The sequence below is a fragment of the Phymastichus coffea genome, unplaced genomic scaffold (assembly GCF_024137745.1).
Source record: "Phymastichus coffea isolate CEN01 unplaced genomic scaffold, Cenicafe_Pcof_1.1 PCOF00020, whole genome shotgun sequence".
Classification (NCBI taxonomy): Eukaryota; Metazoa; Arthropoda; class Insecta; order Hymenoptera; family Eulophidae; genus Phymastichus; species Phymastichus coffea.
The window spans coordinates 3639818-3653170 of record NW_026706831.1 but is presented as its reverse complement, the minus strand read 5'-3'; the positions used below and the strand labels follow the sequence as shown (position 1 = coordinate 3653170).

Below are 13353 nucleotides of genomic sequence, written 5' to 3'. Positions count from 1 at the left end.
ATATTTACTTTTGAATTTTAAGGTTATTTTCAAAGTTATTGGGTTATTAAAAAGCAACATCCCACCCTGCGTACCTGTATTAAGGGATTTCTCTCACGACTCACAGGTCCATCGCTTCGACGTATCGTGGCACGTCTCCCTATTGCGTTTCGGTCGTCCCCGCTCACGCTGATAGTATCCGTTATTTGAAAAAGTTGTTTCCCGGTTTTCGCTCTAATTTCGGATTTCACTTTCTATGGAATGGCTTTTATGACTGGCTGATACTGATGTTTGCTCTTTCGATTTAATATTTTTGACTTTTAGGTCAGGGCGGGGTCTCGTCTAGCCGACAAGGCGATTCCCCGGGTAGTTTTCAATATTCATGCCAGTCATGCCATACATTCGAATCAAGCTCCGATATTAGGCTAAATTGGATATTCTAACTCGCGTTCAAATTATCGAACTTCGGAGTTTAATTCTGAAGTTCGATGCTCAAAAATTATCGTTCAATATTCAAGCTTTATTAGCTTGCCAAAGTACAAAAATTAGATTAGTTATTGTGCGAGTTTTTGTCCTTTGGTTAGGGACCTTGTAAGAGGCGGCGTTTTTCTACCGTAGTTTGTAACTACTTTTCTGCGCTTTTTCTTTGTTATAGGTGCTCCTTCCCTGGGCTCTATAACTTTTCTAGCAAAGTCTTCAAAGACTTTGTAGATTTTCCTACTAGATACTAGGGCCGTTTCCGGGCAATGCCATGTGTAGCCCTCCTCTTCAACGGCCTCTATTAATGTCTTTCTTAGTTCCCTTAATTCTTCGCAGTTAAAGAGAATATGACTTTCGCTTTCTATTTCTCCACAACTACACAGTTAGTCTCCGCATAATCCTCTTTTATGGAGGTATGACTTAAAAGCACCATGTCCAGTCATGAACTGTACTGTGTAGTGATTAGGGTTTAGCCACCTCTTCTTTAATCTATCCTTGATTACTGGAAAATAACAGTACGTTCTCCTGACATTTGTGTCTGACTGCCATCACTCCTGCCATACCCTTTCGATTTCATCGTTGATGAATTGTATGGCTTTCGAGATTTGTAGTCTGCCCGATCGAAGTTCCTCCGATTATTTTCTGATGCAGTGTTATCGATTTCCCTTTCCTGACGCAGTACTTTGCAACTCTCCCGTCGAGTTCGAGAGCTATTGGTCGGGTGGCTGCAAGTACGTGCGCCGCTTCATGAGAGATCGATTTGTAGGTTTTGAGTGTTTTGCAAAGAACTGATAGCTGCAATCTTTCTAAAACAGATTGCTGTTTGATGTTTGTCCTTTGCCACCAGCCCGCAGAGGCATATATAATTTTCGCTAGTAGGAAGCCATTATATATCTTTTTCAAAGATTTAAACTTTAGGCCCCAGTTCGCTTTTGCTATTTTACTTAGCTCGAAGTAGGTGTTGTTGCAGTCTTGAACCACGTTTCGAATATGTTCTTCCAATCGGAAGCCCTTCGAGATCGTGATTCCTAGGTACTTGACTGTTTTGTGCGTTCTAATGTTGTCTTTCCCAATTTTGACTGTAGGGCTCCTATTCTCGCTTAGTTGGCCTTTTAGCCATATTAGTGCTGACTTTTGTACTGCCAAATTCATTTTGTCAGACTTGCACCAATCCGTCATTATATTAATGATTTCTTGGGCTTGTCATTCAAAATCAATGCGTGTCGTCGCCTTAATGATGGGAAGTACATTGTCTGCGTAGGCTAGTACTTTATATCCTACGTCCCTGATTGCCAGAAGTAGATTGTCAAAGATGACATTCCAACCTACCGGTCCAAATACTGAATCCTGAGGGCACCCCTTTATCACTGTTTATAGTGTTTCTTCGAAGTGAGCATATACGCCCACTTCTCGATCACTGAAGTAACTCTGGAGGAGCTTGTAGATGTTCTTCGGGTAATTTCTTTGTTTCAATTGGGAGAGCAGACTTGGCCACCATAAGGCATCGAATGCTCCTGAGACATCCAGTGGAATAGCGGCTAAGTACTTGATCGACGGATCAGATTCTTCCTCTTCTACTATTTCGTATAGTCTTCTAATAACATCCTCTGCGGATCTATTCGCTTTAAAGTCAAATTGATCCTCCGAAGACTAGTCCGAACTATTTAGAATGTTGGACATTTTTTGAATCATAAGCCTCTCGAGTGTCTTCCCAGCCATGGGGAGTAGACATGCGGGTCTATATTATTTACTCTCATTCTCGGGTTTTTCAACCCCTTTGAGCAACGTGATTAGCATTCCACTTTTCCATCTTCTGGGGAACACTCCGCATTTTAAGCAGGCGTTGAAAAGTCGTGTCAGTTCCTGGTGTAATGGTTTTGCATTAACAAGCATTTCTGACTATTTTATCTTTGCCTGGTGATTTCCCTGCCTTATTCGCTTTAAGGGCCATTTCAACTTCCCTTGTTAGGAAAGGCGTTGCTTCGGTGGTTACTGGAACCTCCCGCATATCTCTGCGAATCTTTGCATGTGCATCATTTTCGCAGTTTGGGTCGTCGTCAGGCATTAGTCCTTCCAGTAGAGCCATGCTTGTTTCTTTCCAGTCTTTTGTAACTGAACCATTATGGTTAACCGTGCACATCGCTTTTGAGATTTTGACTTTGTTGGATGCTCGTTTGTATGGATACGCCCAAGCATTCTTTTCGCTTTCAATAGTGCATAAATCTCGCCAGATTTTGCTTGTGGCTCTTTTAATAGCCGTTGCATATTCCGAAATCAATTGACTCAATTTTTCAAGTGATCTCTGGAGGGCTTTCCTTTGTTTTCTATTCGGTCCTTCCTTGTTTTTCAGAGCGACTATTTTGCGTTGTCTTTGTATCGCTCGCTTCTTACTTCGCAAGTCAGCATTCCACCGGGGTTGAGAGCGCGTTCTTCTCATTTTTGATGGAATGGAGTCCTTTGCTACCCTTATTAAAATCTCTTCAAATTTTAAAACATATGTTTCGATGTCTTCAGAGGTTTCTCAAGGGATCTTAGATACGTTCTCTTTCTCGAATTTACAAAGTCTCCCAAATTTCTCCCAATCAGCTTTTCTTATATTAAACCTTGGTTCTATTGTTTCTACGGTTCATATGAGTCTGGCTGGTTGTGAGGCAAAATCCATTTCGATCACTATGGGCCTGTGGTCACTGGTGGTCCATTCTTTCACCGTCCAGCTAGCCAAGAGGTTCGACAGATTTGATGTATGCAAAGTTACATCGATATTCGTCTCTCCCCTCGTACTACGGCACGTTGAGAATTGGCCCTAACTGTTAGCCACCATTAGCCCATATCGGTCTATGAATTCTTCAATGACTATTCCATTCCTATCCTGTGTGTTAGACCAGATCTTTGACTTGGCGTTTGCATCCATTCCAACCAAGACTCTTTTGCCTTTCAATTGTTTCAGAGTCTCAGCTAGTTTGTCAAGATAGGTCTCCTGCTGTGGCTGAACTGGCAGTAGACGCTTATGAAATAAATTTCACCAAAGGCTCCGATTACTTGTGCACAAACACAGTAGGAGTCACACAGATTAGAAATCTTGGTAGCTGTGACCTTGTGCGGATTGTCGAGTATCGCAGCTTGAATCGTTTCGCCTTTTTCGGCTCCGTGAATGGCCGCGATACTGCCCATACCTGAAATCGCGTTATTCCAGTGGTATGGTTCTTGCACTAGTGCCACCTGTATATCAAGATTTCTGTCTGTCATGATCCCAAGCTCATCGTTGGCTACTTGCCTTTTGTTGAGGTTCAATTATATGATCCTCAGTTTCTGGCCCAGTTTGGGATTTCGTTGTGCGTTCGAATTAAACCTCTTAACTGGTGGGCAATCGTCTTTGCTTTCGTCTAAATCGATTGGTTGCGAAGGAAACTGAGTTGACGCCGGAGTGTTAGAGCAATGCTCTGATTTCTCGACAGTCGCCTCCTGCTTACGTTTCCTTGCCTTTCTATACCTAGAATGGTTGACCTTATCGCTTTCGAGGTACAACGCAATACCTAGTTATATTTTGTCTACTTGAAATCGCTAGTGGCGTTTCTGAAGTGTGGCGTTCGATTATTAGTTTTAGCATTAACGTGTGCGTTCAAATTACGCGAGTAGCGTTCGAGTGCGAGCAATGAGTGTGTTTGTGCGTGTTGACTTGAGCTTCGTCACCTTATTGAGTTTCCCCATGGTTTTCCATGGCTCTATTATTTACAATTGATCGAGATAGCTATTTTCCTAGCTTTTCTAACTTATTGTTGGTTAATCTATTTTATTTTTGTTTTGTTTCATTTTGATTTTTGATGATTTGATTTGATTTGATTTTTGATTTTTAATTTTTACATCTATAATTCTTTTTCTTAATTTTTAATTTTTAATTGGTAGCTTTTATTCTTATTCTTAATACTACTGCTTAAATTACTGCTTAAATTACTATTAACTGCTTAAAACTAATTTGATTATAATGTAACTTAAAACTACTTACGAATGTTCGGGCGTGTTTGTTATCATGCTAGATTTGATATTAATCAAACCTGGTCTTGGTCTGGGTTAGGTGTTTTGACGAATTGTAACTAAAGTAGCACTTGAGTGAGCATATCGGGTTTTCGCCTTTTCTATCGTCTTAGCCTGTGTTCACTTTTAGCAGCACTGGATTTGATGGATATTTAGTGCATGGTTTCCGCTTTCAAAGAGAGCTGACAGCCACTAATTTTGCTTTCAATTGTAAAATTGCTTTAGCTATTAGGGCTTAAACAGTTCCTTAGCAGGAAGGAGACTGCCCTTCTGTGGAAATAGGAAATATTTTTCCTGAGGGTTTTGGCATCCGTAGTGCATTCTAATAATCGAGAGTTACTCAGCCCATTGGACTGTTCTCTCGCACAATGGTGTCGGGCCTTACTCCAGGAGCTCGAGGCAAAGAACTTTGGGTGGCTACTATGACCACGGCCGCGACTCTTTACCCACAGTAGTGGCACCTACCGATTGCCGGTCGATAGGGAGTAATTTGTTATCTACCCGAATTCAATTCGGTTTGCCGGGATCATTGGTCCTCTGCAACTAACTCCCGCAGCGGTCTCCCGACCTCTAAGAGGGCGCGCGGTACCACAATCCCGAGAGATTTCCCCTCAAGTGAACCCCGGATTTTGGCTTTTCTGGGCTCGAGTTGAGCACTTGGGGGTGGTAGACTCCGCGTTGAATGTTTGGGCGTTTACAGGCCGCACCTCACCACGTGTTGTCATGGTCCGTGTTATTTATTTTTGTTTGGCCGGTTGGCCTTTTGCCCTAGGGGCAAGCATTGTGTGTTTTTCCTACTGTTTCTTTACAGAGACAGCGTTTTTAGCCCCACCACGTGAAGGTACACACATCCGCACTTGTGATTGCAAGTCTTCGTTCAAATACACATTGCATTCACTTCGGGTCGACTAGCACTAGTTGCTTGTCGAGGGCAATCGGTGACGCATTTTGTACTTCAGCATTTGCATTTGCATACGCCCGTACAGGAAAGAGAAGTTTACGACATCCTCTCCCAAAACAACGAATTGTTTGTTTGAGATGTCTCCATTCTCTGTTGAGGAAGACAATTACTTCCGCCGCTTCAACAACAGATTTTTGCACAAAGTGACCTGGCGAACCTCGCGGCTTGCCATATGGTTCACTATGTGCATCATCTATGTTTTTGCGAAGCGGACCATAATCGAGCTTCCTGAGAGCGTTGTGATTGCAACCGCCAACCGAGTTCGGCAGTGTTGCGCTCCTTAAATGATGGAAGTGAGTGGTGGGAGAAGGTGAGAGAGAGAGCGGCTCTCACGCATCAGTCAGTAGTCAACGCCGCTCATTAGGAGAGACAGTTCGAGACCTTATCCTACGTATACAATGGACGAGTGGTCAAACGCGACAATCATTTACCTATACTCAGCGCAGCCCATTTAGTAAAGAGAAGAAAGTCTCTCCAGTCGGAAAGACGCGGTGCAGCTCCGACGTTTCGGAGACGGGTACAGTCCTTGCTACGTCACCACTTGACATTGTGATGGGTAGTACAGTCGTTGAGTAAGAGATACTTCATAAAGATTGCTTCCTTTGGTAAAAGTAGCAGATCACCTTATTCATCGCCTTTGATATAGAAGATGCACCACCGGTTAAGAAGACTTCGTTGTCTCTGTATGCATGACACAGACTTGCATACACCGGGAGAAAGCACAAAAGTTGTTTAGTGAACTTCACGTCATGACAATATTAGAACGGATATACACGCGGGCATATTCGAACATGAGAGAATTAAAGAAAAGGGAAAGAAATGAAAAAGATAAAAAGGGTAAGAAGGAGGAAAGAGAGGAAAGGCTAGAAAAAAGTAAAATATACAGAGAGAGGGAAGAGGGAGATGAAATGAGAGAAGAGCTTTGATAAGAAATAAGAGAAGAGCTAAAGAAAAAAGAAGAAAAAGAACTAGAAGAAATGCTAGAAAAGTCAAGATACATAAACGAGTGGAAAGAACTGAAAGAAGAAATGAAAAAGTATAGATTAAAGGAAATTCAAGGAGAGGGAAGAATAAAAGGCCTACAAATAAGGAAAAGGATTAGGTTAGGTAATGAAACAAGAGGAAGCAGGTATTGGGAAAAAAAACAAAATAAGAAATGCAGAATGTGTATGAAAGAGAAAGAAAATTGGAAGCACATAGTAGAAAAATGTGAAAAAAGCAAAAAGGATGGGGAAGAATTGGAAAAAATAATAATAGGAAGCTAAGAAAAGATAGCATAGATGATGGAGCTAAAATGGAAAAGAAGAAGAAACGAAGAGGAGAAAGAAAAAGAAAAACAAGAAGACGAAATTTCAAGACCCTAAGGACAGAAGGAAACAGAAGACAGAGACGCAAGTCTCGCAGACACATCTACATACGCAAAGATACACACAAAACATACACACACGCAAACATACACATACACATCCACACACACATAAAACACAAGTACTAGCTTCTACACAAGGGAGAGGAAGCAGGTATTGGATGCAGGAGCAAAAATGGAAAAGAAGAAGAATCGAAGAAGAGAAAGAAAACGGAAAACAAGAAGACAAATTATAAGATACTAAAGAAAATAAGTGAGATTGAGGAAAGGAAAGGCAGAGGGAGCAATAGGAAACGAGAAAAAGGTGTCAAAGCCCTAATAAGGAGAAAGACAGATGAAATGATTAGCAAGAAAGAGAGCAAAAGCAAAGTAAAGCAAAGGTGAAAAGATAAAAGAAAGTAACAAAGGAAGAAGTCGGAAAGAAAATAAGCAAGAAAGAGAAAATCAGAAGAGCGGAAAAGGCAAATCTCGGAGAGAAAGAGGAAGAGAAGATTAATCAACAGAAAAATTGGAAGAAAAGCTGAACAGACAGGAGCAGAAAACAGGAACGCAAGAGTTTCAGACACACCTACATACGTACACATATACACAAAAAACACACACACACATACATATACACACACAAAACACATACATTATTAATTACACAAACTGGACACGAGACACAATTGTAATGTAAGAAATGAAAACCAAATGTAACATATAAGTTGTAAATAAATAAACTAAACTAAACTATACATATATGTTTCCTTAATTGTGAGGCACTTTTGCCTCAAACATTTTTAGCTAATTCTTATCTGGTTAATCGGATTGAAAGATTGAGCAAAATAATAAAACTGACTTCTATATAACCTAGAAGGTAATTTGGACTCCGACAATGTTACCTCACCTAAATTCAGAACCTCCCGCTCTCTCTGAATCCTAGTTTAAAAATAGGGGTTCCTATTTAAAAAATTAAGTCAGTCTTTAAATATTCTTGAACCTAATCGTTAAGTGCAAAGGCAAGGTCATCATATCATGTGCTGCTTAGAGACTAATAATTGTCATTTGAACCATTTTTTTATATAATTTAGTATTTTTAATTCTAGAAGAGGTGAACGGGTTACCTGGACTATTTTTTACATATACATGATGTTCCATTTTTACGTGGACAGTAGAATAAATTAAAACTTTGCAAAGTATTCGGAGAGAGTTTTAGATAAAAATTTTATCATGGTCAACTAGCGATGACTTTAAATTTGATCTTGAACATCATTTTCAAGTTCATTAGAATGTAAATCTTACTTTTTTTTCTACAATTAGTTAAAGATTATATATTCGAAATCCGAGAAGGTTATGTGAAGATCAAATTTAGCTTCTTTCTTTTTGTCATATGATCTAAAACTGGTAGTATACAACTAAAAATGTTTCAGACATCTGATTAACTTTGGTGACTACCTGTGATCTTAAATTTCATTTTCAAGGTCATTAAAAGTTCAACTATGTTTTTTATAACATAAAAAATGTTTGCATCATGGTGCTCCAGCAAAGGAGAAAGGATAAAGAAAAGACAATTAGTTTTCGTTTATTGAGTTTATCAAAATATTTCGCTGCCCACTTTGGCTGACACCAACCTCTACCTACCGAGTCGAGTTGATTTGCTGATCAGCGCCAATCTTTACAGTCACTACTTCGAGCGGATGTCAAGCGCCTTCTCAATGCTGGTTTAATAACCTAAAATATTGCTATATAATTTCAGGATCGACGCGAAACAGGTTTACAGCGGATAGTAGGCACAAATCTCACGTCAGTCAAGGTTTTTTGGTGCAAAATAAATAAAGATCTTAGTGAATTGCTTTAGTATTTTTGGATAATAGAAAAAGTTTCGGTTGCCGCCGAGATATTGAATCGAATTAATGAAGTATGTGAGAAACTCTTCACGCATACGCGAGACCCGGATAAATACTTCAAGGTGCGCCTTCTAATAAAAACAGTGATACTAAACGTAAGCGCAGAGAGTCGGCCAATGGTATTACCTTCGGTTAGTCACTAGCTGAAAATTTTTCGCATGACTTTTAATTACCTTGTATGTACACCGAGTTTATGAACGCATAACTCGAGTAAATAGAAAGAGTACTAGCCAATAATTTAGATAATCCACGCGTGTGGTATTTACCTCAGACGCAGTCATGAAAGCCACCTCATTACAGCCGGAATTATATGTTGTTTTTCACATCTTGCCGCTAGATCAGTAATAAACGCTGCCTAAATAATTTTTTCATACCTGGCCCAGCTTTTCAAAACAATCTTGCACTTATCCTGCTGAATTGACATCGGTTCCGTTATGAGAACATCATCAAGATGTTTAGGTAGATCTGTATTTTTCTTGAGGATCAGCAACGCATCTTGTGAGCATCCTTGTTAGAAAAGAAACCAATTCACTACCGCTTGATGATCTTATAAATTCATCAACTACCCCGCGATAAACGAAAATGTTTCCCACTAGGCGTATTTTTGCCTGGAAACAAACACTTATATCGATAGTACGTTCGCAGGAGCGGATGAGCTTGTCACTTTGTTTAGCCAAAAACAAACGTGACTAATTGATATACTCAAAACGGCCGCGGTTAATCTAGACAATTGGGCAGCCACTCGTGCTGACTTGTTATCAACAAGTCTGAAACCGAACGAGAATGGAGAACCAAAGATATCGACTGCAAGAAATCCATCAGAACATTCATTTGTACTGTACTCCCTGATTGGACAAATTTAGTTTTACCTCCTTAAACCTTAAGTGCAGGACCGAGAAATTAACAAAGAGGATTATTTTGTCCGACATCGCACGCTTATTCGATCCATTGGGTTGGCTCGCTCCCATCAATATGATTACAACTATGCAAGATTTATGGTTTGCGAAGATCGATTAGGATGCACACGTACCCAGTAAAGTTTATGAAAGATGGCAAGACTATTGTTGATCTATGTCGTCTCTGCCCTCGTACTTTGATGGTTAGGGCTCATGCAGAGTAAGTCATTCGAGATTCACAGTTTCTCGAATGCATCGAGACGGGCGTACTCGGAGCTATGTATCTTCCTATTGATCACGGTAATATCACCTAGCCAAGCGCCATTGTTCATCAGAAAATCCACATTAGTATATAGTGCGATACACAATTAATATCGTTAGGGCTTATTTGTAAGCGTTGTCAGCCAAGCAATGTTCAAGTGATTGAGCCATATATTTTTGAACGAATTATTAATTATCCCGTGTATTTTACATTCTTTCAGAATCAGTGATACTTCTGCTCACTATACTCATATCATACAATCGTTTTTAGATTAGAAATTTTTAGATCGATAGATAGGTAAGAGGATCAATAGCATAGCCTCCTAAATCACCAGATTTACATTTATTTGATTTGTTTTGTTGAAATGTGTAAAAAATTTTGTTTTTTATGAACCTTCAACAACACTATTGAATATAAAGAATAGAATTACAAAATCTTTTGAGTCAATATCTTCTGTAATACTTCTATCTATGCAGAGTTATTTTCGTTAGCGATTGCTGTTGTGTTTGGAATATAATGGAGGGCACTTTGAGTATTTGATTCATAATTAAATGGTTACGTTTGTACACCATTTCCTTAATGGGCTGAATGTTTAAATGATTTTGCGATAATTGGCTTGATCTCTACACAACTTTATCTTATTTGGCTAGATCTTTATAAGATCATGCATTGTTTGGATCTTTACTCGATCTTGCCTTAATTGGCTGGATCATAGGTCAAGGTATATTCAATTATAGTTGCACACATACACTTATACATATGTTACACTTCTAAACCTTTCCTAAGGATTGTAAGACCTTGTAGCTGATGAGAATTCTTAAGCGCTGAATTGAACCAAATACGGGTAAGGCTTTTACGCTACGTAAGTAATAGATCCTCTAGTTACTCAAATAAGCAGCAAGTTATGAGTCAAGTCTCTTCACTTCTTAGGTCAGTACGAAGCAACAAATAGCCAACATACGCTGGGACGATGTGAAAGAAACGATTTTGTTGACAGCACGAAAGCTCATTTGTACAATTTCACGTTCTCTCCAATTCGAGACAAAAATGAGGTACATATTAAAAAATATAGATTAACTTGAAATTACCTTGAAAATGAAATTCAATATCAGAGACAATTATTGAAATTTAGCAATTGTCTGAAACATTTTTCGCTATATCCTACCACTGTTAGATCATTTGACAAAACGGAAAAAAAATTTATTTTGAATACTTTACATTACCTTCGTCCACATATGGTCACAAAAATTAGGATTTCTATTAAAAAAAAAGAAAAAAGAAAAAAAGATAGACATTGAAATGATCTTGAAAATCAAATTCAAAATGAAAATGAAAATTATCGTCAGTTGATCCTCTCTAAACCATACAAGTTTTATCTAAAACACTTTCCGAGTACTTTGCAAAGTGTTAATTTATACTGCTATCTATGTTAAAATTCAACACACTATGACTATATATATTGCAACGGAGAATTAGCGACTGTTCCCGTCTGGGTTACTTGTAGCCGTCCGCACAAATTATTTATTTGGGGATTCGGGAAGCAATAGACGTTCCCACGACTGAATAACGCGTCAAGCATAAACACGTTAAATGCACAGATTCGAAAACGAGATGAGGAGTGATACAGCGGCGAATAAATACAACATCGGTTTAACACACTAATCCTTTAATCGTCAACAATAGGTTACAAGACGGCGATTTCGTACTTACACACTACGAGCGACACAATAATAAACGCGAACGTGAAGGTGACTCGGTGGCTGGTTAGCCTGCCGATTCCCTGTCTAAACTAAATATTACAACAAATGCCCAACAAACACTTTCCGCCGTTAAATTATCAACGGGTAGCCAGCAGGTCTGCCGTGCTACCACCCATAAGCTGGCGCCCAAATATGCAAGAGAGAGAGAGAGAGAAACAAGAGAAAAACACGGCACCGACCTCGACCTTCAGCCTCTTTGACGGCTAGAGCGCTCTGCACTGCGACGTCACTGGTGTGCTCCATGCTGACCGTCTCACTAATGTTTGTTGTCGTAGCTGTTTCTCTTTGTGCTCGTCCTCTCGCTTGCTCCACAATGTTACTGCCTTAATCCGAAACTCGCTCGTTAATTGCTGTTATGGTCGTCTTCGTCGCATCTCCGTCGCTTGGTACTGCAGCACGTCAAAACTGCTCGCGCGCGCACCCGCGCACCTCGCCGGTTACCCACACGCACCGGTACCGGGTATCCTTCGGGACACGGCTGGGCGCGACCCAGCCTTACGCTCTAATACTCGTCCGCGTACCGGGCGTGTCTCTGAAAACGAACAATCATCGACGAGGTCGCGGGGCCAACTTTAAAAAACCGTGACCTTTCGGTTTGATCCGCACGCGCGATTTCCTCTGCTCACAGCCTAGCAGAGGCTCTCTCGAATTTTCCGCGGTGATCCGGAATTCGAGCGCTCTCTCTCTCTCTCACTCTTTCTCTCCTTTCTTCTGCGCCATCTGCATCGCTCCAGTCGTCAGCTCAGCCCGTGTTCAGCACCTCGTAAACAAAACAAAGCATGAATGTGCTTACCACACACACACACTCAGCTTGGCACGGCGCACGGATATTTGCGAGAGCCAGGCGGACGAAATCGGCCTAGCCGAAATTCTCCGTTACAATATATATATATATATATATATATAGGACGATCCATGTCAACCGGATCACTGCTGTGTCCAAACTTTGATGTGACCAAAAAAATCGTGCAACGACTCATGTTAAAGCTTAGGATATATATTTTCTAATGCTGTGTGCGCCTTTGCAAAATCCAACATGGCGGCTCCAATATGGCGGCTACAAGAGACAAACTCGTAATCAAAAAATTTTATTTTTCAAATTTTTAGTAATAAATGTTAAAAAAATTAATATTTCATATTTTTTTATGAAAATCTGGCTCATTTCCTACAAAAAAGTAACAGAGACCACTTTCACTAAAATGAAAAAGAAAAGTTATAATTTTTTGAAAAATTTTCAAAAATAAAAAACTTTGCGATTTTTTTACTCAGAAGGAAATGATTTTGGAAAAAAAATTTAAGTAACAAAATTGCTTGAAATTCATCAAAACACAAGTGTGAATTTTTTCGAATTCCTTTAAGCGATTTTTTTGAATTTTTGTAAAAGATCTTGGGAAGTTTTCTAATTTTTCAAACAATCCGATAAATCCAAAAAGCAAAAGATCGCTCAAAGGAATTCGAAAAAATTCACACTTGTGTTTTGATGAATTTCAAACAATTTTGTTCCTTAAATTTTTTTTCCAGTCATGTCCTTATGAGTAAAAAAATCGCAGTTTTTTATTTTTGAAAATTTTCAAAAAATTATAACTTTTATTTTTCATTTTAGCGAAAATGGTCTCTGTTACTTTTATGTAGGAAATGAGCCAGATTTTCATATAAAAATATGAAATATCAATTTTTTTAACATTTATTACGAAAAATTTGAAAAATAAAATTTTTTGTTTACGAGTT

General features: G+C 39.3%; 1 protein-coding gene across 6 annotated transcripts in view; it reads left to right on the top strand.

The window, feature by feature from the left end:
* LOC131675357 (cadherin-87A) overlaps positions 1–13353 on the top strand; it is a 943248-nt gene that overhangs the window by 500876 nt on the left and 429019 nt on the right. The window lies entirely within an intron of this gene.